Here is a 24,164-nt window from a genome sequence, read left to right as displayed (position 1 = left end):
TTGCGTCCAGCAGACCTGCAAACACGCCCCTGTTCCCAACCACACTATTCTTCACCCACAGCCAAAATTAGCCTTCTAACATGTAAATGAGATTCCATCCCTCCTCTGCTCAAACCCACTGATGATTTTCATTAGCATGAAGGAAAGCCTGACCTGCAAGCCTTAAGTCAGCGCTGGCCGGTGGGTCTGGAATTGCCGGGACGAAGTGTTTTGAAAATCTGGTGTAATTTCTGTTTTGGTAAAGACTGGGCACCACAACTAGTTGTAGAGAGGAAGGGTACCTGGGGCTTGCGTGTCCTGTCCCCCAAGGGGCAGGTGCATCTCACACAATGCAGACTCGCCTCCTGTTGTGTACTTCTTTTGAATGACCTACTGAAAAGCTAGCTGTTGGTGTCTGGGCCTCGAATCTAACTTGTTTTTACATATAAATACAGAGCTTTCTGCATGATTGAAAACAACCTAAAATATCCGTGAATGCAAAATGCTGCAGTCTTTGCAAGAAGATCGAATTTGTTTGGATTACAAATTTATCGACAGCGTTCACCAGTCTGGGGAGTCACAGCCTGCTGGTGCGGTGTACACAGTACATCCCTCATGAGTTTTAAGTCGGCCGGGAGGCAAGCCTGCGTTTTACTGCACTTACATATCCACAGGCACTGAACTGAAGGTGATTCTTCAAGTATAAGACTGCTAGTGTAGCATACAAATCAATTATTACACACTTACTTCCTTTGTCTTATATTACAATGAGGATATTATAACTTTTTAAATTTTGTGCACAGGAAGCCTACATGACCTATGAATTTCATTGCTGGAGAGTAAAGGAGAAGCGAGCAAACACTGGCTTGACTTTACAAGGCCGAGTTGGGCGTGACGGGAGCGTCACCCTCTGGGACGTGCCCCATATGAATGTCTGAACCCATCTCCCCACGTCTCCCTCCACACCAACCACACTGACCTTGGTGCTGTCCTCCAAAGCCATCTACCTCGTGCCCAGCTGAGGGTCTCTGCTCTGGCTCTTTCTCTGTTTGAAATGCCCACCCTCTGGGTCTAATTGATCTCTCTGGTTTCACTCATTCTTCACCCAAATGTCTCCTCCTGTGAAAGTCTTCCGTGATCACCATGCCTCACATCAGTCTACCTCTTCTCCTCAGTTAAGTTCCTCCCGCAGGTACCTCTACCTACAATGCTATCATAATGGCATTTGCCCATCTGTCTTTTATCTCTGCGGCGGGAACACGCAGGCGACGCTATTGTGGATCCTGGGACCTAGGACGTGGCAGGTGGCAGGAAGCGGGAGCCCGATGAATATTTGTAAAGTAAACGAACTAATGCCTGAAGATACCACCTGTGTTCCTGATCCCTAGATGCCACATTTCTTCCTCTTCCATCTACATAAATTATAGCCAGTCTAAGTCAGCATTAATTCTTTAAATATATCCATCAAGTGCCTACCATATTTCAGGCACTGAGAATACAGTAATAAATAAGGCACATCTTGCCTGCATACCTTGTAATTAATGACGAGCTCTAGCGCCGCTGAAGCATTTGAGTCCTCCAGTGAAGTGACTTTATAAAAAAAGCGCCAATTTCTATTGTACATTCTGAGCATTGTTACAATACAGAAATTATGATATTCATAAATCAGAAGTTAGCTCTCATGTATTAAGAAGAAAGCTATTATCTCATATAAAGAAATTTTTACCAGTGTGAGAAATCTTGCCCCCAGTGCTTGTGATACCCTTCTTCAAGTCCCCAGGACACCACCCCCCGAGAATGGGGTAGCCGGAGGCTGGCTGACGTGTGAGCATGTGGAAGCTTCTAGTTCCCTTGAGTGGTAGAGCTTGCAGGGACCTCTACCCACCTGGCTGAGGCGAGGCTCCCAGCTAAGACACAGAGGAAGCATCTGCTCTCTGAAGGATTCCACCAACTGGCAAGTTCAGCCCCTCCTCTTCCCTGGGGCAGCACGAGTCAGTATCAGCCCCAGCTGATGGCCCACAGCTGCCCTGGGTGTGCTGGACAGGGGCTGACCGTCCGCACCCTTCCCTTTCCCCACTTGGCAGCCAGGCACCCCTCCTGCCCACGGAGGACACAGAACGCAGAGCTGACCAGCCTATGGAGCTGCATCACGGACTCTCTCATCATTTTCCCGTCTGAAGGATACACAAAACAACCTTGTCACTATAAGTAAGCAGTTCAAGTTCAGAGAGGTTTTCTTAAACCATGGTCTTCAAATTCCCAGGTCTACAATGGACATGATTGGCTGAAATCAGGTTTGGGGGTTGTCCACGGCTTCAGCCCTCGCTGGTAGTGAGCCGAGGAGCTGGCTACATTGCACCCTCAACAAACATTTCAACAAATCTCAATTCAGTGCCCACGTGGGCACACATCCCTCCCAGCTTCACCCCCAACCTCCCACCCCCACAATGTCAGGGAGGCTTTATTCCTAGAAAGCTTCTAGAGTTGAGCAAACCTTGGAACAGGCCATAATGAATTTGTACCCTTGCCCCGACCTTGAACAACCTCCCTACTTCTCACTGTGAGTGGCCCTGTTCCAATAGAATGATGAAGGGGAACCAGGACGAAGTAGCATTCTGGGCATGGTTGAAAAAGATGACATGCCACTTGGCCAAACTCCCTCCCCACCCCACCCCACAGACACCAATTTTTCCTCTCAGGCCAGAGCTTAAAGCAAAAATACCCAGCACAGGCAGAGCTAACAATAAAAGAAAGACTCCAGAAGGGTCTGCCCAGGAATTTCTGGTCCCCCCCTGGTATCTTCCAAAGGGCACATCCACGGGGCTGGTGGGGGAGAGTTAATATCTGTGGGCTCTTAACTGCAAGAATTTTAAGTCCCTTAAAGCACCAAAGTACTTCAAAAGAAGTTGAGGAGTTTCAATTTGCTACAAATGTGCAGATGCCCTAAAGGCAGAAAACATCCGTCTCCCACCATCATTTTCCCACCCTAACTGCCCTGTCAGTTCCCACCTCTTGGCAGGGTTTGGCGGAACCCAGTATGGATTGGCCCCCTCACCCCACACCAGCTTCCCAGAGCCTGAGTGCAGGACTGTGTCCGCTGGATGTCCGAGCAGAGCCCCACGTGGGAGAGATGCTGACTCCCCCGCAGCTGGAGGAGAGGTGTGTGTCTCAGGTTTCCTGGGTTCACCTGGGGTGGAGGTCACTTCCTGGCATGGACGGCTCCCTCTAGCTAATAGACTGGAGGCCTCAATATTCGAGGGAGAGAGAGAGCCAGACCAGCCCAGAATAGAAACCCAAGCTCCCAATCTTGCTGAATGTGGCCATTAGATGAGGCAGGGAAGAAGAGCAGAAGGGAATGCAGCACGAGAGAGGGGTGAGGAGATGTCTTGATGGAAAAAGGGAATGATAGAAATAACCTCCCCACACACACCGCCCTCTGAGCTTGCCCTGCAAACAGGAAAGGCTACCAACTTTCCACAGGAGCGTGAGACCTTTGAGTTTCCCGGGACAAGTTCATCTGCCCCATAATTCGTGTACTTCTGTGCAGTTTATTCCGCCGAGAGCAATGAGCGCCTCTCACCGTGTAGATGAGGAAGCGAGTGATGAGCTCTAGCACAAAAAGCCCCAGCAATGACAAAGACGGTGAATAAACTGTCCTCTGCACAACCCCATCCGTCTCCTGACCCACCCCGGTCAAGGGGGCCCTTACCTTAGAGGACAGCTGGACATTTCCTCATGGGCATGCATGTGGGTCAGTCTGCCTTTTTGTGTTCTCAGAGGAGAAAGAGGGAACCAACCACCGTGGTCCCAGAACCCGTGGCCTGGCACCTCGGTCCCTGTGTGCCAGTGATTCCCCAGGAAGCAAAGGCTTCAAAGGCTGTGTCAGTCCGCTGAGCAGAGACAGGCAGCTGACATCTGAGCCTTCCCGAGACAATGAAAATCCATAAAGGGGGAACAGAGAAAGAATGAAGGGGGAGGGAAGGGAAAAGGAGAGGAGGTCCAGGATTCCCAAGGAAAGGGGTTTCCTTTCTCTTCCCCAGAACCTCCGGGGACAGATAAATACAATTATCAACCTAGCATGACAGCACACAAAATAAAAGAGGCACCTGCCAGGTGACCATCTCTGCCGGGACTCGAACCCGGAACCTCTGGATTAGAAGTCCAGCGCGCTCGTCCATTGCGCCACAGAGACCTCACCACACACACAGCATCAGCACCAGAACTGAAAAAGCACATACCTTCTGCATCACCAGCCATCTCGGCATCCTGCTCCCGAGCGGTGGGGGGGCAGGGACAGCTGGAAAATCTGGAGTGGAGATCCACCCGCCGGCTCCGTCAAAGCTTTTCTCAACACTGTGGGTCCTGGGTCCTTGGGGGATCAGAGGAATGGGGCCATAGTCATTTTCAGTCCCAGGAGCTCTGATGGGGTAGGATGGAGCTAGAGCCTTTGCTCCTTCCTCTCCATCCCTGAGGGAGGATGCAGGAAAGTCTGTCTATTCTCATGCTAATTAAGCAGAGCGCACCCTGCCCAGTGAGCAAACCGAGCCGGCTCTACCTCCACCCCTCTCCCTCACTGTGGTTTCATCCCAGTCCCGCTACTCTCAGATAGGGGCTGGGCAGAGCTGGGGGATTTAGGAAAGCCCTCCTTCCCTGAGACAAAGGAGCTGTTCCCATAAAGAAGCTGTGTGAACCTCGTGGCGGCACAGCCAGGCGGGGAAGCCGGGCTCCGGGAGACTGGTCCAGCTCTCAGCTGTAAGAGCTGCATCTGTCAAGCCCGGGGAAGCGATACCCAGAGTCTAATGTGATGTGCCTTCAGCATCTTCACTGGAATCACGGATGGGGAGGAGACGGAAGAGTGGTGAGTATGTGTGTGTGTGTGAGAGAGAGAGAGAGAGCGGGAGAGAGAGGGAGAGAGGGAGGGAGAACATACAGGGAGGAGGGTAAGCTCCCTAATGAAATACAGGTGGTCCTCACAAAGCCCTCCGGGAAACCTACCTGCTCCCCTTCCCCCACCCTCCCTAGCTCCAAGGCTGCCATTCTTTCTTCCCAGGACTGCCTAATTTAAAGAATGAGGGTTTCTCAGCTGCTGGGCTTGCCAGAGGAATCCCTGGGCAATCAAATCGGCCAGCCCTCCATAACCATATATAAAGACCTCCAGACCCCCCACCCCCGCCCAAATCCAAGAAAACAGTTCCTATTTTTAAAAGCCTCCTTGAGAAGATGCAATCCCTAATCTCTGTTGGTTATAATTTCCCCTGTGCTGGTTCTCCTGAATGTCTAATCCAAGTCCTTCCTGCCTCACCTTCAGCTCTTTCTCTCCTGTTTGATTGCCACACGCATCAGGGGGAAATTGGCCTCTATGCTCCCAAGGATAATGCACTGATTTAAAGACTGATTCAGTGTTCGCCAGCCCACTCCCACTTACAAGGTTACAGTAAAAGCAGAGAGCTGACGCATGCTTCCTCCTCTCCCCTCTCAGCATGTGCTTCTGTGGCCCACCACCCTGGCCCCTGCCAACCGACTCCGATCACAATTCAAGACAGTTCCTTCTAACCCATGAGACCAGCTGATGGCCAAGTGAAGAACAACATGACAACCGGAAGGTCTTGAAGGGCCCTTAGAACTCTAAGACTCACATTTCCCTGCCCATTCAGTTCATACAGCCCCAAGAATGAGATCCGGGCAAGAACAGGACCAAGGTGCTTCGATCAGGTCAGGGGGCAAGGAGAAGACTAACACCCGGGGAAAAGCACCCACACCAACCAAGCGTGTCTTCCCCCTGGGACCCAGAGCCAGGAGCTCAGAATAGGGAAGCTGATGGTGCGTCTATACTAAACATAAAGCAAAAGGGCATAGAACAGGCCTTTCTTAATACGTCTACCCTGGACCACTCCAAGAACCTGACACTCGAAACCCAGTGCTGGCCAGATATTGCATTACATGGGGTGACTAGTAACAAGATGCTGGTCAAGGGACGAGTCAGGAGGTCCATGTGCCTGTAAAGGGAAGTTCAACCCCACATGCCAGCCAGGATCCATGTGGATGCAAAACAGGTTCTCAGGACACATCCCACCAGGCTCAAAGTTATCTTAGATGCAGACACACACCCCTGCTCTAAAGATGTTGTCCTATATCCAAGAAATCTATCTGTCCTGAGCTTTGCCCAAAGCTTCATTGCATCTGAAGAGATCACGTGTTCTCCACACCCGGAAGGAAGAGTCCCAGTTCCCCAGCGCCTTCCAAGAGACTCATTCACTGCTCACAACGTTCTCTCTTAGCGCTGGGGATACAACGATGAGGGAAAATAAGGACACGGTCCCACCCTCCAGGATCCTGTAGGCAAATCCCAACATAGGAACTACTCTGAAAGATGTATGGGAGAAAAGACAAAATCGATCTTATTGCACACCAAATAAAGTGTCAAGTTTCCAAGTACACACAAAGACCTTAACTCTCAAAGCAGAAAGATCCAGCTGCAATAGCCAACTGCAGCTCACTTGCCTCAAAACCCTGTGAAAATTAACTTCTCAGCCTTTCACTTCCCCATTACAAATTAGGGGCAATAATAAATGCTATGGATAAAGATGAGCCGAGCCTTGGCAGTGTAGGTGTAGTCATCCCCTTCCTGCCTCTGCCCCTTGAGCTACAAGTCTTGACTCTGTGGCCTGAGTCACCTCCTTCCTCTTGAATAACCTCCCTTTATCTTTCCCTCATCCCCACAGCAATCTCCCCATTCTAGCAAAAAAAAAAAAAAAAAAAAAAACCCTTTCTGGGACCCCTTATACTCATAATCTATATCAACAAAAATCCTCTGGACTGCCCAAGGGATTTTTTCAAATAAGAGATGTCTCTGACGTATCTTGTTTCACTTTATCATCCATGAACCAGCTAAAGCTTCTTGATAGGTGTGAATAATGTCTCTAAACTTGGTTTTTAATTTAAAAATAAGGAGGGAAATCATCAAAGAAAGTGGTAGCTTTAACGAGGCAGGAAAAGTGAGGGTAAGCCATTCAAAATGACTGAAAACAGCACCTCTTTTTCTTATTTGAAACTAGGTATGCTATTTCTGTTTATGCAAACCCTAAGGAGATGAGTATATTCCCCTTCCAAAAATTTTTTGTACTGATTTAATTCTCCAAAGATCTGTGACTCAAGCGTTACTCATGCCTCTAACTGAATACCATTCTTTGACCCCACAGACAAACTGGTGATGCTCATACATTATTTCATTCATAAAGTGTTGCTGGAATACATATGATAAATGCCAAAAAAATATCTCCCGTTGGCCCAGGAACAAATACAGTTAAATCCTATTCACAGCTTCCCTAGGGGGCCTATCCCTACCAGCCTGTGTTTTAAATGCTAAGGGATTTTTTTTTTTACTTTTTTAATTGTTATGTTAATCACCATACATTACATCATTAGTTTTTGATGTAGTGTTCTGTGATTCATTGTTTGTGCATAACACCCAGTGCTCCATGCAGAACGTGCCCTCTTTAATACCCATCACCAGGCTAACCCATCCCCCCACCCCCCTCCCCTCTAAAACCCTCAGTTTGTTTTTCAGAGTCCATCGTCTCTCATGGTTCGTCTCCTCCTCCGATTTCCCCCCCTTCATTCTTCCCCTCCTACTATCTTCTTTTTTTTTCCTTAACATATATTGTAAATGCTAAGGGATTTAGATGGAGTAAGACCATGAACTAGACATTTGGACAACACAGCCTTGGACAATACATGCTAGTCTCATCTTCCAGGGCCTGCCATGTCCCAACCTTATTCATTCACATCCACTGTGGGCACATCCTCTAGAAGTGATTTCCATACATCATTTTCTGTGTCCCCAACCACCAGCAGCTTCTTATCACTTTTTCGGCACCCCTTTACCCCTCTACTAAGCACCTCTCAGGGAGGCTGAAAAGGAGCTCTGTGAAGTCAGGCCTATGGAGAAAGGCCCACTCTGCACACCTAACAGATGTTCAGCTCATAACTCCCCATCCCTTAAAGAAGGGCAGGATGGACATCCCTCTAAAACAAAGGTCCCTCCGTTCTTTTCCAGACTTTTCGTCCTCATGGGGTCTTGCCCTGTGCTCATTTGTCTCTTCTTCTCATGCATTTTTCTAACCCATCATAACGAAGCATTAATATTCCTAAAGCCTTTTGTTTCCTTCCTTCCTCAGCTGAAGAACCTGGCTGAAGATTGTTTATTCCTTCCTGATCCCTTTTCCTATCCTCTAAGAGGGAAGAAGTGAGATGATCCAGGTAATTGGGCCTCAGAGTCAAGACAAAGGAGGACAAAGGAGGGCAAAGTCTACCTGAGTCATCACATCCTCCATCCCAGGTCTAGCCCAGTGCTATGGGTTACTCACAAGTCTCCCCAAAGGTAGACCTGGACCCAATCTGTCCTGATAATGGGCTGCACCTCCAGGCACTCGCCAAGGTCACAACGGGCAGAGTCCATGCAGAGGTCCACCCCCAAGGGAGTCTGAGGAATGGTGAAGAATCTGGGGATGGAATCTTCCTGTTTGCCTCTCTGTTCCTCCTCTCTTGGCCTCCTCTAGGAGACTGTCTAGAGAATTCTAGAGAGTATGCTCCAAGGATGTAAATTCTCTTTGGTCAAGAAGTGTGAGGAAGACTGCTTTAATGTTTAATGAAAGGACAAGCAGTGGGTTAGCACGTCCCACCAGATCTTTCTGGGAAATTGGAGGGAGATGTTCTCTCTGCTTCACTCCAATTTCCCAACAAGTGAGTTAATTCCTGGTGCTACCCCTCCAGCTCAACCCCCACTTTTCTTCTTTAGAATCCAGGCTCTGTTTCTATGCCTGTAGTCCTGACCCCAAGCCACCATCCTCGTGTGTGTTCAGCACTAACTCCCCAGTCCCATCTTCTTCCTGTGTCTTCTCACCACCCCCTCAATCTCTCCTTCTCCTACAGAGCAGGCACATCACCTGTGGTCACGTCCTGACTTGGACGCCCCCCCCAACCCCGCCATCCTCACCTCTCCATACTCCTGTCCATCTCCTCACTTTCCACATGTCGTTGGCATTCCCTAATCCTTCCTCACAAGGTCTATCCTCTGACATGCCCAATTTCTTGGCGACACTCCCATCTATTCTCATCTAGGGTCTGTCTATTCCAAACACTACGATCCACACGCGCCGTTCCTGGTCTTGGGCACACTGAGCCCGCTGCACCTGTCTCGGCCCCCAGCACTGTGGGGTGTAAGGCTCTTTGATCTCCCAGGCCTCCCAGCTTCTCCTCCCTCGCCTGTGATTTCTGTGCTCTGCCACTCACTCCAAAGTCTTGGTATGTTCGCTCCTTCACCATCAGGCCCTCTCTTCCCTTCCTCTAGATTTCATTCTCCAGATCTCTTTACTTCCCCCCGCCCCAGCCCTTTAGTCCAGATCTCTCCTGCTTCCCAAATCTTCAGTCCATAGGACCTGTTCTTCTGAATCTCCTCCCACCCCATCCATGCAGAGCCAGATTCCTGTCCGGAATGACCTGCTGGTCCTTCCCTTTGCCATGTTCACCTCCAGACATCCGAGGAGCTTCCTGCTCTACCACACACCTATATCTGCTTCACTTCCAGGCCTGGGGGTCCATGCATGCACCACTGGCTTTAAAGCTGAGGGGCCCCGATTGGGCCCTGCTGATCCCCTGGCACTGAGGGACATGGGGATGGCCTGGCAACCAGGCTCCCTAATCTTCACAGACACCACAGAGAACCTGGTCCATAAAAGGGCAGATACTCTAGGCCAGAGGCCAAAGAGTTAGAAGACAGACCCTTCAAGCATCAATGATTCTGGTCACAGGTCCAAGGGCTCGAGAACGTCGATTGTGCCTAATATTAGGAGTAAAGGGGATTTCTTTGTCCTCTAACTACCTCAGCTCCACTTCCCACTCAGCCTGAAAGAAGCCTAGAGGTAAACATCGTAGGTAGACTCTGTAACAGCAAGAGAAGAACAGTCTTCATCTTTTACAAGGCATCAGTTTACACAGAAATTGTGACCAGGAGCATCTCCATCCCAGGGACAGGGGGCCTCTGTCTGACAAAGTGTGCGTCGTTGTCCTTATCAACATAGGACTGGCCCTTCTCAAGGCCATCCTAGCTAGCATTCAGTCCCCACACTGAACACAGGCTCCAGGGGAAGCATTTTACTTTGAGTAACAGGAAGTAGCTGGATTTCCACAGTCCTCCCTCATGCTATCCATCAAAGAGTCTAAGAAACAGCATTAACAGGAGGCATCATGATGATAAAAATATTTTTAATTCTTTATCTCATTTTATCATCAGAACTCTCCTAGATTGTGGAAAGAGTGATGATCATCCTCCGCCTTTTACAAAAGGAAAACCTTGATCAAGGACAGTCAATGGCTTGCCCAAAGTCATCAGCCGGGAAGCAGCGGGCTGCTTGACTTCTGCCGCCGCCGTGGGCAGGCGTCCACAGACGGCGTGCGCTGAGAGCAGGGCATCCCATGACACTGGTCTGAGACCTTCCCCACAAGTCTCTTCCCTGCCCTTGTGATCGAGGGGTGGTGCCCCAAGGGCAGGACAGGAGGGTGTGGAATGGCCACGGGTGGAGGGCAGCGCTGTAGGCTAAGAAGATGGAGAGTGGCGCCTGGTGAGGGTGGGAGAGCCCCCCACCCCGTGGTCTCCCCTCAGTGGCTCATTCTCCCTTTAGTCACCAAAGGTCAAAGCAGAGGAAACCAATGTCCAGATAAATAAGATGCTTCACTCCAGGTCAGTCAGCCAGTCATTCACAGAGCTGCGCCCAGTCCCGGGCTCTCTGACGGCCACTTGAGGGCTCTTTTTATGCGACTATGGGGTCACCCCAGTGGGGTCTCCATGCAGAGTGTGGGGAAGGGGACGGTATGCTTAGTCTTCAGTCATCACTGAAAATAAGAAAATCAAAAGGATCAAGTAGCTTCGTCCTGGAATCACTGAATGCTCAAAACGGAAAGAGATTTTAAAATAATTAAGTTTCATTTTTAATCTTATTGCATTAGTAGAATTTTTACCATATAATCTTATTACTTTTATAAATTAAAAAAAAACTAGTCTGAAGATTAAATTGATAATGCTAAGTGGGTGAATGTTTGCTCTTTATTTTGTATATTTCTGTAGTCTATAATTTTTGTCAACCCTCTCATCTGTAATTACATAGATTAGTAAACTCATGCCCATAGAAATTAAATTACTTATCCAATATTACAAAAATAGACTAACTGCTGTGGTCCAATTGGAAAAATACAGACTTTAAAGTCAGGATTGACCAAGGTTTGAATCCCAGCTCTGCAACTTACTGTGTGATGCTGAGCACCTAAACGAACCTCTCTGAGGCTCAGATTGCCTGTTCCTTTCAGAATTCACACAAGTAAGAATGCCTGCCTTGTGGGGCCATTACAAGGAGTAAATGAGACAAAGGAGGTGAAAACCGTCTCTGTTTCTACAGAAGGTTCTTGCTCAAGTCACTAACGGCTTCCTCATCATCAGATTCAAGAGGCTCACTTCACCTTTCTGCAGCATTTCACACCAAACCCATCTTCGCTCTCTAGAACGTTCACTCCCCTGCTTTCCATGGCGCACGGGTCTCTCCTCCTATTTCTCGTCCCTCCTTCTCTGCCCCCTTTGCCGGGCCTCCTTCCCACATACCAGGGTCCCAAAAAGCAGTGGTTATCAGACCACCAGTCAAAATGTCAGCAGCATTTCATACCATTAAATAGAAAAGAAGAGAAATGGTAGCATAGGGTAAGACAGGATGGGGCAGAACACAATAAAGCAGAAAACACCAGAAGGCATCAGCCTCTAATAAGACCCTGTATCATTTCCTGAAATGTTGTTCCAGTTAAACGTACAGGTATTTGTGTAGACATGTGTGTTCTCCGTTGTAAGAAAAAATAAATTGATTTCCTCTGTGGGTTGTGGTCAAACACACTGCCCTCAAGTGTGCATGGCTTCTCTTCTCTTCTATTTTCTCCCTAAATTATCTGAAAAGACACCGTAGCACAGATTACCAAGTATGAGCTGAACACTCCCTATCCGCACCTGACAGCCAGCCTGGTATATTCAGCAACCTTGAAATAACCACCCCTCCAGGACTCACAGGCATTTCAATGGTAAAATGTACAAATCTGAACTTAAATTTCCCCCTAAATCTTCTGCTCTTCACGATCTACTAATCTGCTACATGGTAGCACCACCCACCCACTCGTTTATTAGTTTATTTATGCTGCAAATCCATGAACAGGTACCACGTGTCATGAGATGTGCTAGGCACTGGGGACAGAGACGTACTGAAGACGCCATATCTGCCCTCAGTAAAGTCACAGTCAGAGACAAAAACCAAACAGAATCACAAAACAAAGTGGCCCAAATGGGGAGAAACATGCAGCATGTACAGTAATAGAGAATGTGGGCAGACTAACCCCCTCCGAGGGTCTGAGGAGGTTTGCTAGAGCCACGGAAATAAGCTGTAGAAAGGAGGAACAGTTGCTCACCGGAGCGAAAGAAGAGGTTGGGTCAGGGAGTGTGTGCGTCAAGGGAGTGTGTGCGTGCGAGGGCATGCATGTGTGCGTGCAAGGGAGTGTGTGCGTGCGAGGGCATGCGTGTGTGCGTGCAAGGGAGTGTGTGCGTCAAGGGAGTGTGTGCGTGCGAGGGCATGCGTGTGTGCGTGCAAGGGAGTGTGTGCGTGCGAGGGCATGCGTGTGTGCGTGCAAGGGAGTGTGTGCGTGCAAGGGAGTGTGTGCGTGCAAGGGAGTGTGTGCGTGCGAGGGCATGCATGTGTGCGTGCAAGGGAGTGTGTGCGTGCGAGGGCATGCATGTGTGCGTGCGAGGGAGTGTGTGCGTGCAAGGGCATGCGTGTGTGCATGTGTGCACCCATGCGTGTTGGGGAAAGTAGGGGAGAACAGTGCTCTAAGAGAGGCCAGCATATGTTACACCCAAACCCCTCGTGTGTGTGAGAAACTACGAGAAATGAGGGGTCGCTGACGCCCAGAGTCCCGGCAGGGGGTGACAGCCTGTGGCTGGAAGACCAGATCCGGGAGACCTTCCTCTGTCATGTCCAAGGCCTTCGATGTTAATCCCGCAGGAGATGCCGAGGTAGGGAAGGGTTTTAAGTAAGGGAGAACTGTGATTTGATGTGCATTTCAGAGAGATCGTTCGGCTGCCGTGCGGTAGATCATTTCCAGAGGGCGCGGTGCGGAGGCTTTAGGCCCTCGCCGAGGGAAGTCCTAACAGAGGTCCGCACCCCAGTCATAGAACTGGCTACACACAGTAAATTGAAAGGACAAGACTGATTTGATAGAAAACAGCACGAGGGAGACAGGGCTGGCCATCGGGTCACCCGCGCTAGAAGCCTGGATTCTGCCGTGATGCCTTCCCTCAACGTGTGCTTGGTGTCCCATCAGCTGCTGTGCTGTGTGAGTCCTGGCTCGTGGGCAGGCCTCTTGGAATATTTTCATAATCCCTCACTTGTCTTTCTGCACCTGGCCCTTTCCCTTCCACCATCTGCCACCCGGCCGACAGAGTGGTGGTGATTTTTCTGGAAGGAAAACCCATAGCCCAGAGAAGAGCCTAAAGGCCATCTACAATGTGATTCCTCCCCTCTTTTCAGCTTCATTTACTCTCATTCCCCACCCACTTCCGGCCTTATGTTGCACAATGCCAAAATACTTATAATTCCCTAAACACACACACACACACACACACACACACACAAACCCAAAAATTGTTCTGGTTATGCCTTGGTGTGCGCTGTTCCATCTTTCTGGAACACCCTTCCCTTCTCCCGCTCCCACATCTGCCTGGAAACTGCTCCTCCTCCTTAAAGACTTAGGCCCTTCACCTCCTTTTCTGTAAGATCTTCCCCAACACCCACCTCAACCCCCGCAGACTGGAGCCCACCAGCCTCAGGCAGTGACTGCGCCTGCGCATGCCCCTGTAGAGCACAGAGCACACGGCACTGCCCTAGCTGTGTGCACGTCCGTGTCCTGCTGGACCGCAAGCACCGGGAGCCCCTTGTATCTCGTCAGTCCGTACAGGACCCGGCAGGTGGTAGTTACTCAATATATGTTTGCTGGGGGGAAAATGGATAAACAATGGGCTAGAACAGGTCTCTGTCTCCCTAGCCTAGGGACTGTTCCAGAATGCCACACTTGTTCATTTTTATAATGGAAATATTACACGGGAACCCTTAAAATGAGACCTGAGAACTTGAGACTTTTCCTGCTGTTCTACCTCAAAGTGGTATCGAAACAGTCAGCTTTGTCCAGGGCTCCAGTCTCTATGTGCTGTCTACTGAATGGGTCCTGTTAGAAGGGTCCCAGAAGCTTACCCTCAACCCAGTTTAAACAAAACTAATCTTCCTCTGTCTCAAAATACTACACCTCACGAAAAGATTCCATGGTTCAGCATTTTCCAGATCAATCTCTCAAACTGAGAGCGACGTCTACCCTTTCTCTCTTTCACCTCCCACAGCCACCACCAACCAGAGCACCCCCTTTCTGTTCCCAGTGCCGCCACCCCAGCTCAGAACTGCTTGACTTCATTCCTGCATTTCTATAATTATCTTTAATAGATCTCCTTAGAATAAGCTTTTAAAATTATTTTTTAATTACTCAGCACAGAAGCACATGATCACTGTAAAAACAAATTAAGTATATTATATAAACAATTAGAGTCCCCCTCCTTTATGACTTAATTCTCACTCCCACCCCAGAACTCGTAATTTTCCAAGCTGAACATGGATCTGAATAATAGGAGCACTCATCAAGTGTCCACCATGCGCCATGCACTATTCAAAGAACTTTAAATAGATTGATTTATTTCCTTATGTTATACAACCCTAGGGGATATGTATGATTATTATTATCTTTATTCTCCACACAGGGAGAATAAAATACCGAGAGGTTAAGCACTTTGTCCAAAGTCACACGGCCAGTAAGTAGCAGTTCATATACTTAAACACACATTTACATGTAGATGAAACATAACCTAGGCACATATATTGTTTTAGGTTTCTTTCCCATTTTATACAAAAAGGATAATAGCATGTGTACTTTCTTTGTATTTTCATTTAACAATACATCTTGGTTATCTTTCCAAGTTGGTATATATAAATTTACCTCATTCTTTTTAATTGTTACATGTTATCACAAAGTACAGATATAGTATAATTTATTTAACAAATTCCCTATTGATGGATATTTAGGTTGCTTGCCATTTTTCTCTACCGGAAACAATGACTTGATTCACATCTATGCACATAAATTACGGTGCTCATGTGTGACTAGACATATAGCACGGGTTTATGGAAATAGCACCACTGGTGTTTCAATTTTTAATTTTGATACATTCTGCCAAAATATCTGCAAGATGGCTGCCCCAATTTACATTTTCAGTAGCAATAAATGAAGGTGCCTATTTCCCCAAACGCCAACACTGGATGTGATCCATCATTTTAATTTTTAACAATCTGATGGGTCTTTGATACTTTTTAAAAACTATTTATTTATTTTGAGAGAGAGAGAGAGAGCGCACGCGTGTGTGTGAACGCATACAAGCGGGAGGGGCAGAGGGAGAAGGAGAGAGAATCTCAAGCAGACTCCACGCTCAGCGCGGAGCCAGGCACGGGGCTCGATCTCAGGACCCTGAGATCATGACCTGAGCTGAAGCAAAGAGTCAGATGCTTAACCAACTGGGCCACCCAGAGGCCCCTAGTCTTTGATACTTTTTAACAATCTCAGGTCTCTTTGTTGCTTTAACTTGTATTTCTCCAAATCCAAATGCCATTGACCATGTTTTCGGATGTTTAATAGATAACTGTGTTTCTTCTGAGAATTCCTACTTATATACTTTGTCTACTTTTCTTTTGGATTGTTTAGCTTTTTATGTGTATTTATTAGGTATTTTGCATGTTATCCATGTAATACTTAGCTATATGTGTTGTAAATAAATTGTCCCCAGACTGTAACTTACTTTTATGTTTTGTCTATGGTATCTACATTTATATCATTTAAAAAAATTCAAGCAGTAAAACTTGTCAGTCCTTTCTTTCATGGATTCTGGGTTTTGTGTCTGGCTTAGGAAGGTTAAACGTATTTTTACGTATTAAATGTAAATATTATTAAACACTATTTTTCTATAGTGTTGAACAATTTCTTTTGCTCTGTTTTGTTTATAAAATGTAGTACTTCAGTCCAGCTGAAATTTATTTTTGCCTATGGTATGAGGGAGGGCTCAACCTATCCCATGCCAACTGGCAAATAGATAATCTATTATTCTAATACCATGCATTAAACAGTCCAATCCTCAGTCAGTGATTAGAAACATAGTATATGATATAGTGTATGATTCTTCATACACTATATTCATACACCAAATTCATACACTAAATTTCCACATCGGTTTGTGACCATGGTCTCTCTCCTGTTCCATTGAACTGTTTGTGTAATCCTGGACAATACTTCAATGTTTTCATTGCTGTAATTTTAAAGTAACTTAGGATAGCTGGAATACCATCTCCCCAACCTCCCCAACCCTGTGTGTTAAGAAAAAAAAATATATATATATATATGGCTATTCTTGACTTTCTCTTCTAAGGGAATGTTAGGATCAATGGATCAAGTTCCATAAAAATAAAATATTGGGGGGACCTGGGTGGTGCAGTCAGTTAGGCATTTGACTCTTCAGCTCTGGTCATGATCTCACAGTGGGCTCCACTCAGCATGGAGTCTGCTTCTGCTCCTCCCACTGCTTGTGCTTTCTCTTGTTCTCTCTCTCTCTCAAATAAATAAATAAATAAATAAATCTTCAAAAACAAAAATAAATAAAATATTGGGATTTAGCATGGGATTGCACTGAATTTACAGATTAAGTGGGAGAAAGAATTAACATCTTTGTCATTGTGAATCTGATGGTTAATCTTTAAACAATAATTCAATCACATAACATCCTGCTACAAAATTTTTCTCACTGACACTGGGTTAAAGATAAAACTCTGCAGAGGTGCTGAGCCACTCTGGGTGGCTCAGTCAGTTAAGCATGCGACTCCTGATTTTGGCTCAAGACATGCTCTCAGGGTTGTGAGATTGAGACCGGCATCAGGCTCCGTACTGAGTGTGGAACCTGCTTAAGATTCTCTCTCCCCTCTCCCTTTGTCCCTCTGCCCCTCCCCACTCTCTCTCTCTCTTAAAAAAACCAAAACCAAAACCAAAACCTCTTCAGTGTCTGGTATTCAAGTCCTACCCTCTCAAATTTAGTTTAAAACCACCTCACCAAGTGAATTTCCCTTTATTCTCATCCTTAAAGTTTTTCAAACAGAATAGTGTATTTACTGTATCCCAAATAACCCTTTGTCGCTCTTGCTAGACAGCCATGCAAGTAGGAGAAGTGGTAGCAGAGATCTGAACTTAAGGGCAAAAAGAGAGGATTTCTATGACTAAATAACCTATGGCGGGGCACCCGGGTGGCTCAGTCAGTTAAGCGTCTGCCTTCAGCTCAGGTCATGATCCCAGGGTCCTAGGATTGAGTCCCGCATCGGGCTCCCTGCTCAGTGTGGAGCTGCTGCTCCCTCTCCCTGCCACTCCCCCTGCTTGTGTGCGCTCTCTCTCTATCTCTCTCCCAAATATATAAATAAAATCTTAAAAAAATAAATAACCTATGGCAACATACTGTTGTCTCAGCACTCATATGTCAGAGAACTTTGTGTCGAACAAAGCAACAGATCACGGGATTTGAAACCCGAAAGGACCTTACTGGCGCCCAAACTCTCCACTGTTTCCTGCAGCGTCTCTTACAGACGAGATGCATATTAGAAGGGATGAGGAACGGTTAGAAGAACCTGTATAATATTACCGGACGACGCAAGACTGAAATTAAACTGAACTCTGTTTTATGTGTGTGTTTGAGACACAGAGGAGTTAGGAGCCACTTTGGCCAAGAAGCTGCGAGGGGCTGCATTACAGCAAAGCCACCACACCGAGGAAGCAGAGGACCGGGAATGGTGCGGGGTCGGGGTGGCCGCACGAGGGTAGCAGAGAGCAGGCTGAACGCGGCGCTCCGGGTAGGAGTGGTCAAGGAGTTGGAACTGAAACTCTAGACCCAGGTAGCACTTTCTATTCAGACAATGGGCACCAAGCAAGAGTCTACGGTCCACCCAGGCAGCCAGAGACAATCCCCCACACCTCTGCTCCAGGTGAAGGGGGCACAGAGAGAGAGAACTAACATGTGCTGAGTTCTTAGATCCGATCGGTGTTTCACATGAATATGAACATCCTCACTCTTCACCACAAGCCAACGGAGACAGTCCGTGGTAATGTCTAACCTTTAACAAGTGAAAAGACTGATCTCAAAGGCAGTGGCCCAGCTGGTCCATCTTCAAGCACAGGGGAGCCCAACTTCAAAATCCACACTTTCTCCCTCCCACACTGTGTCTTCAGTGAGTCAGGAATGGTTCCTGAAACTTGCTTAACCTTCTTAGAGCAGGACACACAGGCACTCTGCCCAGTGCTAGCCAGGGCTCACATGAGTGGGGTGAAAACACCCAAGTGCGTCTGCCTCCGTTTCTGGCTCAGCCACGGGAACACGAGGAAGCCCTGGGGTGGGATCTGGTGGCAAATCTCAGCAGGTGCCACCCGGCGAGGGAATACTACTCTTAATGGTAGCAAGCTCTGGAATTTTAGGGCTTACGAAGGTATTAGAACCAAAATGGACCACAAGTGACCATGACAAGACCAAGACAGTTTAAATCAAGAACAGCAGAAAAACAGGGTGCCTGGGTGGCTCAGTCGGTGAAGCGTCCACCTTCAGCTCAGGTCATGATCCCAGGGTCCTGGGATCGAGCCCCGTATCAGGCTCCCTGCTCAGTGGGGAGCCTGCTTCTCCCTCTCCCTCTGCCTGCCATTGCCCCTGCTTGTGCTCTGCTCGCTCTCTCTAATAAATAAAATCTTAAAAAAATAATAAAATAAAATAAAAATGGTCAAACCTCTTGAAAAAAAAAAAAAAGAACAGCAGGAAAACATACAAGAGAGCCAGCAGGAGCATGAGATGCTCGTAACCATCAGACAGGGCCTTACTCACCTATCAGAACCTGACTATCTAAGTAAAGAGGATCAGAGAAGAGGTTCCATTGAGAAAAGAATGGGCAGGAAGTTAGGAGTTAGGACACATTCACCTGACACCTGGGAGGTTGAGGGGCAAGTTACTAACAGTCTCAGAGCCTCCAGAAGATACTACATCGAGGCTGGTGAAGAGAAAGAGACGTTTTCTTTCATGAACCAGTGGGAAACAGGTTAAATGACAGAGGGAGATTTGCTTGGGGCCCAAGAAAAAAGTTCTTGATTGTAAAGTCAAAAGAATGTGGACACTCTCTCTCATGTGATGAGTGAGAATGTTCTTTTTTTTTTTTTAAGATTTTTAAAAAATTTTATTCATTTGAGAGAGAGAGAGAAAGAGCACGGGAGCACAAGTAGGGGAGAGGGGCAGAGGGGGAGGGAGAAGCAGACTCCCTGCTGAGTGGGGTCCTGCCAAGGGGCTCCATCCCAGGACCCCTAGATCCCAGGACTCTGGGATCATGACCTGAGCCAAGGTAGCCACTTAACCGACTGAGCCACCCAGGCGCCCCTAGAGAGTGTTCTCTTTCATGCATTTATGCAAACATTTAATAAGCACCTACTGCGTGCCAGACGTTATTATGCACGATATCCTTAGGCTACTGGCAATAGCTTTGATCCAAGTTGACAGGTCTTCCCTATCTTGTGGAGCTTCTGTCTACCGGGAGAAGCGGCACAAATAACGAATACACAAGCCAAAGACACATGATTAAGATTGTAGCCGAAAATGAGAGGTGTTTGCAAGGCAGTGGGAAGGCCTCCCAGGAGAGGCGACACTGAAGCAAAGATGTGCATGCAAGAGCAGCTTCCTACAGAGCAGAGGGGGAAGTTCTGGCTCAGGAGGGCCAGCCAGCTAGCTAGAAGGCTTGGGTGTGTTAGGGACAGATACTCAAGGGGGAATCCTGTGGCCATCAGGGTACAGGGTGTCAGAGCTAAGAAAGGGCCAGACTACACAGGGCTTTATAAATAATAAACATTTAGCAATCATTGCAGAGAAAAAGTCAAGAAAACTACTTACTGAAGGATTCGGTTGTATTTTGCTTTTAAAACTTAACCCAACAGTATTCTACTGAGCTACTTACACATGGGGTTCTCTAACGAGTCAGCGGGGTCTCTGTGAGGAGACACGGACTGCGGCGTGTTGTTTCTCAGGACTGTCGGGGTCTGGGCATCATCTGGGGGCACTTGCTAACAGTGAGGCTGGGAATCTTTATTATGAGTTTACAGAACCAGAATCTCCTGAGTATCTGTATTATTTGTAACAGGTGGATATGCTGGTTTGCTGGAATGACTGGGCACTTTGGAAACACAGCTAAATTAAGATCTCAGCTCTGCCAGGTAATGTGTGATTCAAAGGAAGTTACCACATTTCCTGAGACTCATTTTTCTCATCTGAAATATGGGAATAAGTCTACCTACAAGTCATATGCGAAGACTAAATGATAGAGCATCTGCACAGTAAGCCCTCTATGAATGTTGAATGAATAAATGTATGCATGAATATATGAACCCTATGCATGAAGGAAAAGCTAAATAAACACGTTCACTCTTGGCAAGCCTGCTCTTTTGAGTCTGCAATGTTCCCTACCACCAGCAGAGAGCCCAGCATCTCAGAGAGCGGAGGTGGGGTCCTGGGCAGAAACCAACCTCCACACTGTCTCCTACTTAGCCTTTCTTCTGTCTTTTCTGTTCATCTGGCCTAGCTCTTCTGAATCACCACTACCCCCCACCCCTTCCACCTCTCCCCTCCCCCTAAACCATAAAATAACTCCGCTTTCCTTCCCCTCCAGTCTGCCCTGGAGATGACCCCCAGCTGGTTGCCAGGGAGATGCTCTGAGTAACAGGTGCCAGGAGGCAACTATCTGTTGACCAACCATCCCAGTGTATCCAGGACTTTCCCAATCTTAGCACTGAAAGTTCTCGAAAGTGCCTCAGTCCCTGGGTACCAGACCCAGGACAGCTGGTCATGGTACCTACCCCCTTCCTCTACACAAGTTCCTGTCTCTGAAGCACTGTCTGCTGGGGTGGGGGGGGGGGGGTGGGTGGGTACTGACGGCTGGCTGGGTCCTAAAGCTTTGTTCTGGGTGTTATCTCTACTCTGCCCACAGGATCAGACAAGCCCACACTCAGTGGGTCCTATTCAATGTCACGGTACTGGATCTGTGGTCTCCAGAAGGGTCAGCCTTCTGAATCAAATGACGTGTATCCGCCAGTCCATCCATCCACTACTGCCACAGTTATCGCTCTAAAATGCAAATCCAGCACTGACATTTCCCTGCTTAAAACCCTCCATTGGCTCCTGGTCTGCAGAATTAGGAGCTATCTCTGGCATAAATTCCTTTCACAATCTAGCGACAACTGACGGGGCTGCTTCTAGCTTTCCTGCTTTTGCATACACTCTCCCCTCTTTTGTTAATGCCTTCATCCTTTTTATACCTGGTTGACTCCCAGTTATTCCTTAACGTTTCCCACAAATGTAATCTCTGCCTCTTCCGTGATTCTACAGGCCATATTTGGAATTGCACCACAGTATTTATCACACGGTGTAGCAATTATGTGCTTACATGCCTATTTTCCCTACTGGACTCTGAGCTCCTTAAAGGTTAGTTTCAGACTTGCTCATCTCAAGAGCCCAGCACCAGACACTGACATTTTGTTGTAGCATTTTTTAACATTCACTCCTATCTTATGATTCTAAAAAGCAAACCATTACTGCCAGGCTAGTCTTAATTACCAAGTATTTCACATCCCTGAATATTATTCTATCCCTGACTTTTGTATATTTCCTTACGGATAAAATAAGGCTCAAAACTGGGGTGGAAATTGGAGATGGGGTTAAGAACATCCACTGATCATTTTATTTTGTAATTGAAAAAAATAAAACCTGGGGGTTTACAGATTTTTTTTTTTTTTTATAGATTGCAACAAAACAGCTGGGTCAAAACACCCAATTTCAACTAGCATTGTGCATGGCACATAAAAACTCCATAGCTACAAATGAATGAATGAAAGAATGATCAGAGAGTTCTATTCTTGGACATACGATCTCTTGTGTTCTTATATCCACGCAAGCATGTCCACCAGGTGTGAGTACAAAATGACAGCACGCTATCTTAATTTTGTTTGTATTAACAAATAGACCAGAATGCCGTTGCTCAGAAATTTTCTAGAACTCCTCTTCGGGAACTGCCTTAAGAACCACCATATTTGTCAAACTGTAAGTCATCTACTATTACCCCACAGCCAAATCCTGTTTTTGTATTACCCAACACGAACCACCACTTATCCATAAGGCTTGGATCCTAAGGGCATTCGGCTATTTTCAAAATTAAAAGCCATCCTCAAAGGATGAAAATTTCCACAACTGAAGATATGCAAAAGGATGTGGCAAGCTCTCAAGTCAATTCCAAGAATGACAAAAATGTATCTTGAATAAGTGGTTGGAAATACGTGTACACGTGTATTAGAATCATTCAACTTATTTTGGACACATTGTATCTACTTGAACGCATACATAACTGCAGGGAATATGCCAGTGAAATGTGGTTGGTTATATACATGTATGTACTTCTGAAGAAAAATGGTTCATCAAGCCTCTGTGTTTATAAATATGCTATTTCAGCTAAATGCAGTAGAATTAACTGAGAATCTACTATTTTTCTGTTTCTACACTAAGCACTGGGAATAACAAGATTCGTGAAATATCACTGCTGCCCTCAAAGAGCTCACAGTTAGTGAAGAAAAACACAGACAAACCCTTGCACCACCACGAAAGAAGGATAACAGGGGGAGGTTCTATTTCCTATAGTGGTAGCTCCTAGCAAGGAGTGATTATCTCTGACTAGAAAACTTCACAGAGTCAGCGGCACCTAATCAAAGTTTGGATAGATAAACACAAGCGCCAGTTTCATCAGACTTAATGAGATGGGCAATCCAGGTATAGGAAATAGTATGTGCAAAGACACTGAGGCATGAAACAACACAGTGTGTTTGGGAAATTACAAGCCATTTAATATTGTGGAGCATAGAATGCAAGGAGAAGGAAGCCGGGATATTCGTTGGAGAGGCTATAAATACCCATGTAACCGAAAATGGATATTTTTGTTCGCAGATGATTATGTGTGTCTACTGTCTTTTCGAAATACATCAATCAGCCTGTCGCTGAAACAAAGTGGCACACACACTTATTGCATGATTTTATATTTGCCTGAATTTATCACAAAAACTATCCCGTCTCAGCTCATATTTGTTCCATCCCCGATGACTTGCACCTTGCGCTCATTCCCCTCTGTGCTCGGGTTGTCCTGCTCCATTTCCCCTTGCACTGCCTCCTCCCAGATTGATCTGCATCCTCCCACAGTCTCTCAGGTCATCCTCCTCTCTAATGTCAAGCAATGCCTCTTCCCTCCTGCAGAACAAAGCTCAAATGACCTCTTCTATCTAACAAGTCTCCTGGCTCAACCCAGGCGCTGAACACTTAGGCTCTGGGCTAAGACAGATCTGGTGTATCTGAAACCTGGAACTCTCTGCCACAGCTCTGTGCTCTTGGGCCAGTCATTTGGCATCTCCAGGCTTTTTCTCCACCTGAGGCTCAGACACGATCACACTTGTCTGTACGGCAGGCGTAATGCACGCTGTCCAGAAAGCGTGGGAGCACCACAAGGAGTACTAACTGGAAAGAACTTTGTGTAACACCTAGCATATCGTTGGCCTTTAACAGTTACTGTTAATCATAAATTCAAATTGTCTAGCGATTTTCATGCCTAAGTCATATATATACCTAGGGTGATTTCATGGACAGGTACTGACCTTGACTTTATCTGCTGTTCTGATATGTTGTGGGAGACAGGGTTGCTGGGCAAATTTAATGCCAACAATGTCCCCCCTGCCCGAGGTGGGGGGGTTGGAATTCAGCAAGTCTGGGAAGGAAAAGGAGGCTTTTCAGTTTGTTTCTTTCTATAGTTTGATTATTTTAACTTATAAATACATTCATGTTTTTAAAGTGTCAATGGGGTTTCTGGGCGGGGAGATTTGGGCTTTTTTGTTGGTGTATTTGTTTGGTTTCTATTTTGTACCAC

The 24,164-nt window shown here is 46.9% G+C and overlaps 2 long non-coding RNA genes and 1 other non-coding gene across 4 annotated transcripts in view; 1 reads left to right on the top strand and 2 right to left on the bottom strand.

Moving 5' to 3' along the window:
* The window catches only part of LOC118521318 (uncharacterized), a 78,568-nt gene that overhangs the window by 34,230 nt on the left and 20,174 nt on the right, over positions 1-24,164 (bottom strand). The window contains exon 2 of one of the 2 annotated variants that reach the window (XR_013450001.1): positions 4,218-4,348. This is a non-coding gene — a long non-coding RNA (uncharacterized LOC118521318). Of the gene's footprint in view, positions 1-3,688; positions 4,004-4,217; positions 4,349-24,164 lie in introns of those variants that run through there. The other variant, XR_004910104.2, reaches the window with a different exon arrangement.
* TRNAR-UCU (transfer RNA arginine (anticodon UCU)) lies at positions 4,098-4,171 on the bottom strand. The gene has a single exon. It is a non-coding gene; the product is annotated as a tRNA-Arg (tRNA).
* On the top strand, positions 4,303-10,717 carry LOC118521317 (uncharacterized). The gene is made up of 3 exons (XR_004910102.2): positions 4,303-4,837; positions 8,157-8,238; positions 10,271-10,717. It is a non-coding gene; the product is annotated as an uncharacterized LOC118521317 (long non-coding RNA).

This window comes from Halichoerus grypus, chromosome 7 (assembly GCF_964656455.1).
Source record: "Halichoerus grypus chromosome 7, mHalGry1.hap1.1, whole genome shotgun sequence".
NCBI classification, from domain to species: Eukaryota; Metazoa; Chordata; class Mammalia; order Carnivora; family Phocidae; genus Halichoerus; species Halichoerus grypus.
Note: the sequence above shows the minus strand (reverse complement) of the source record. Positions and strands in the feature narration are given on the sequence as shown.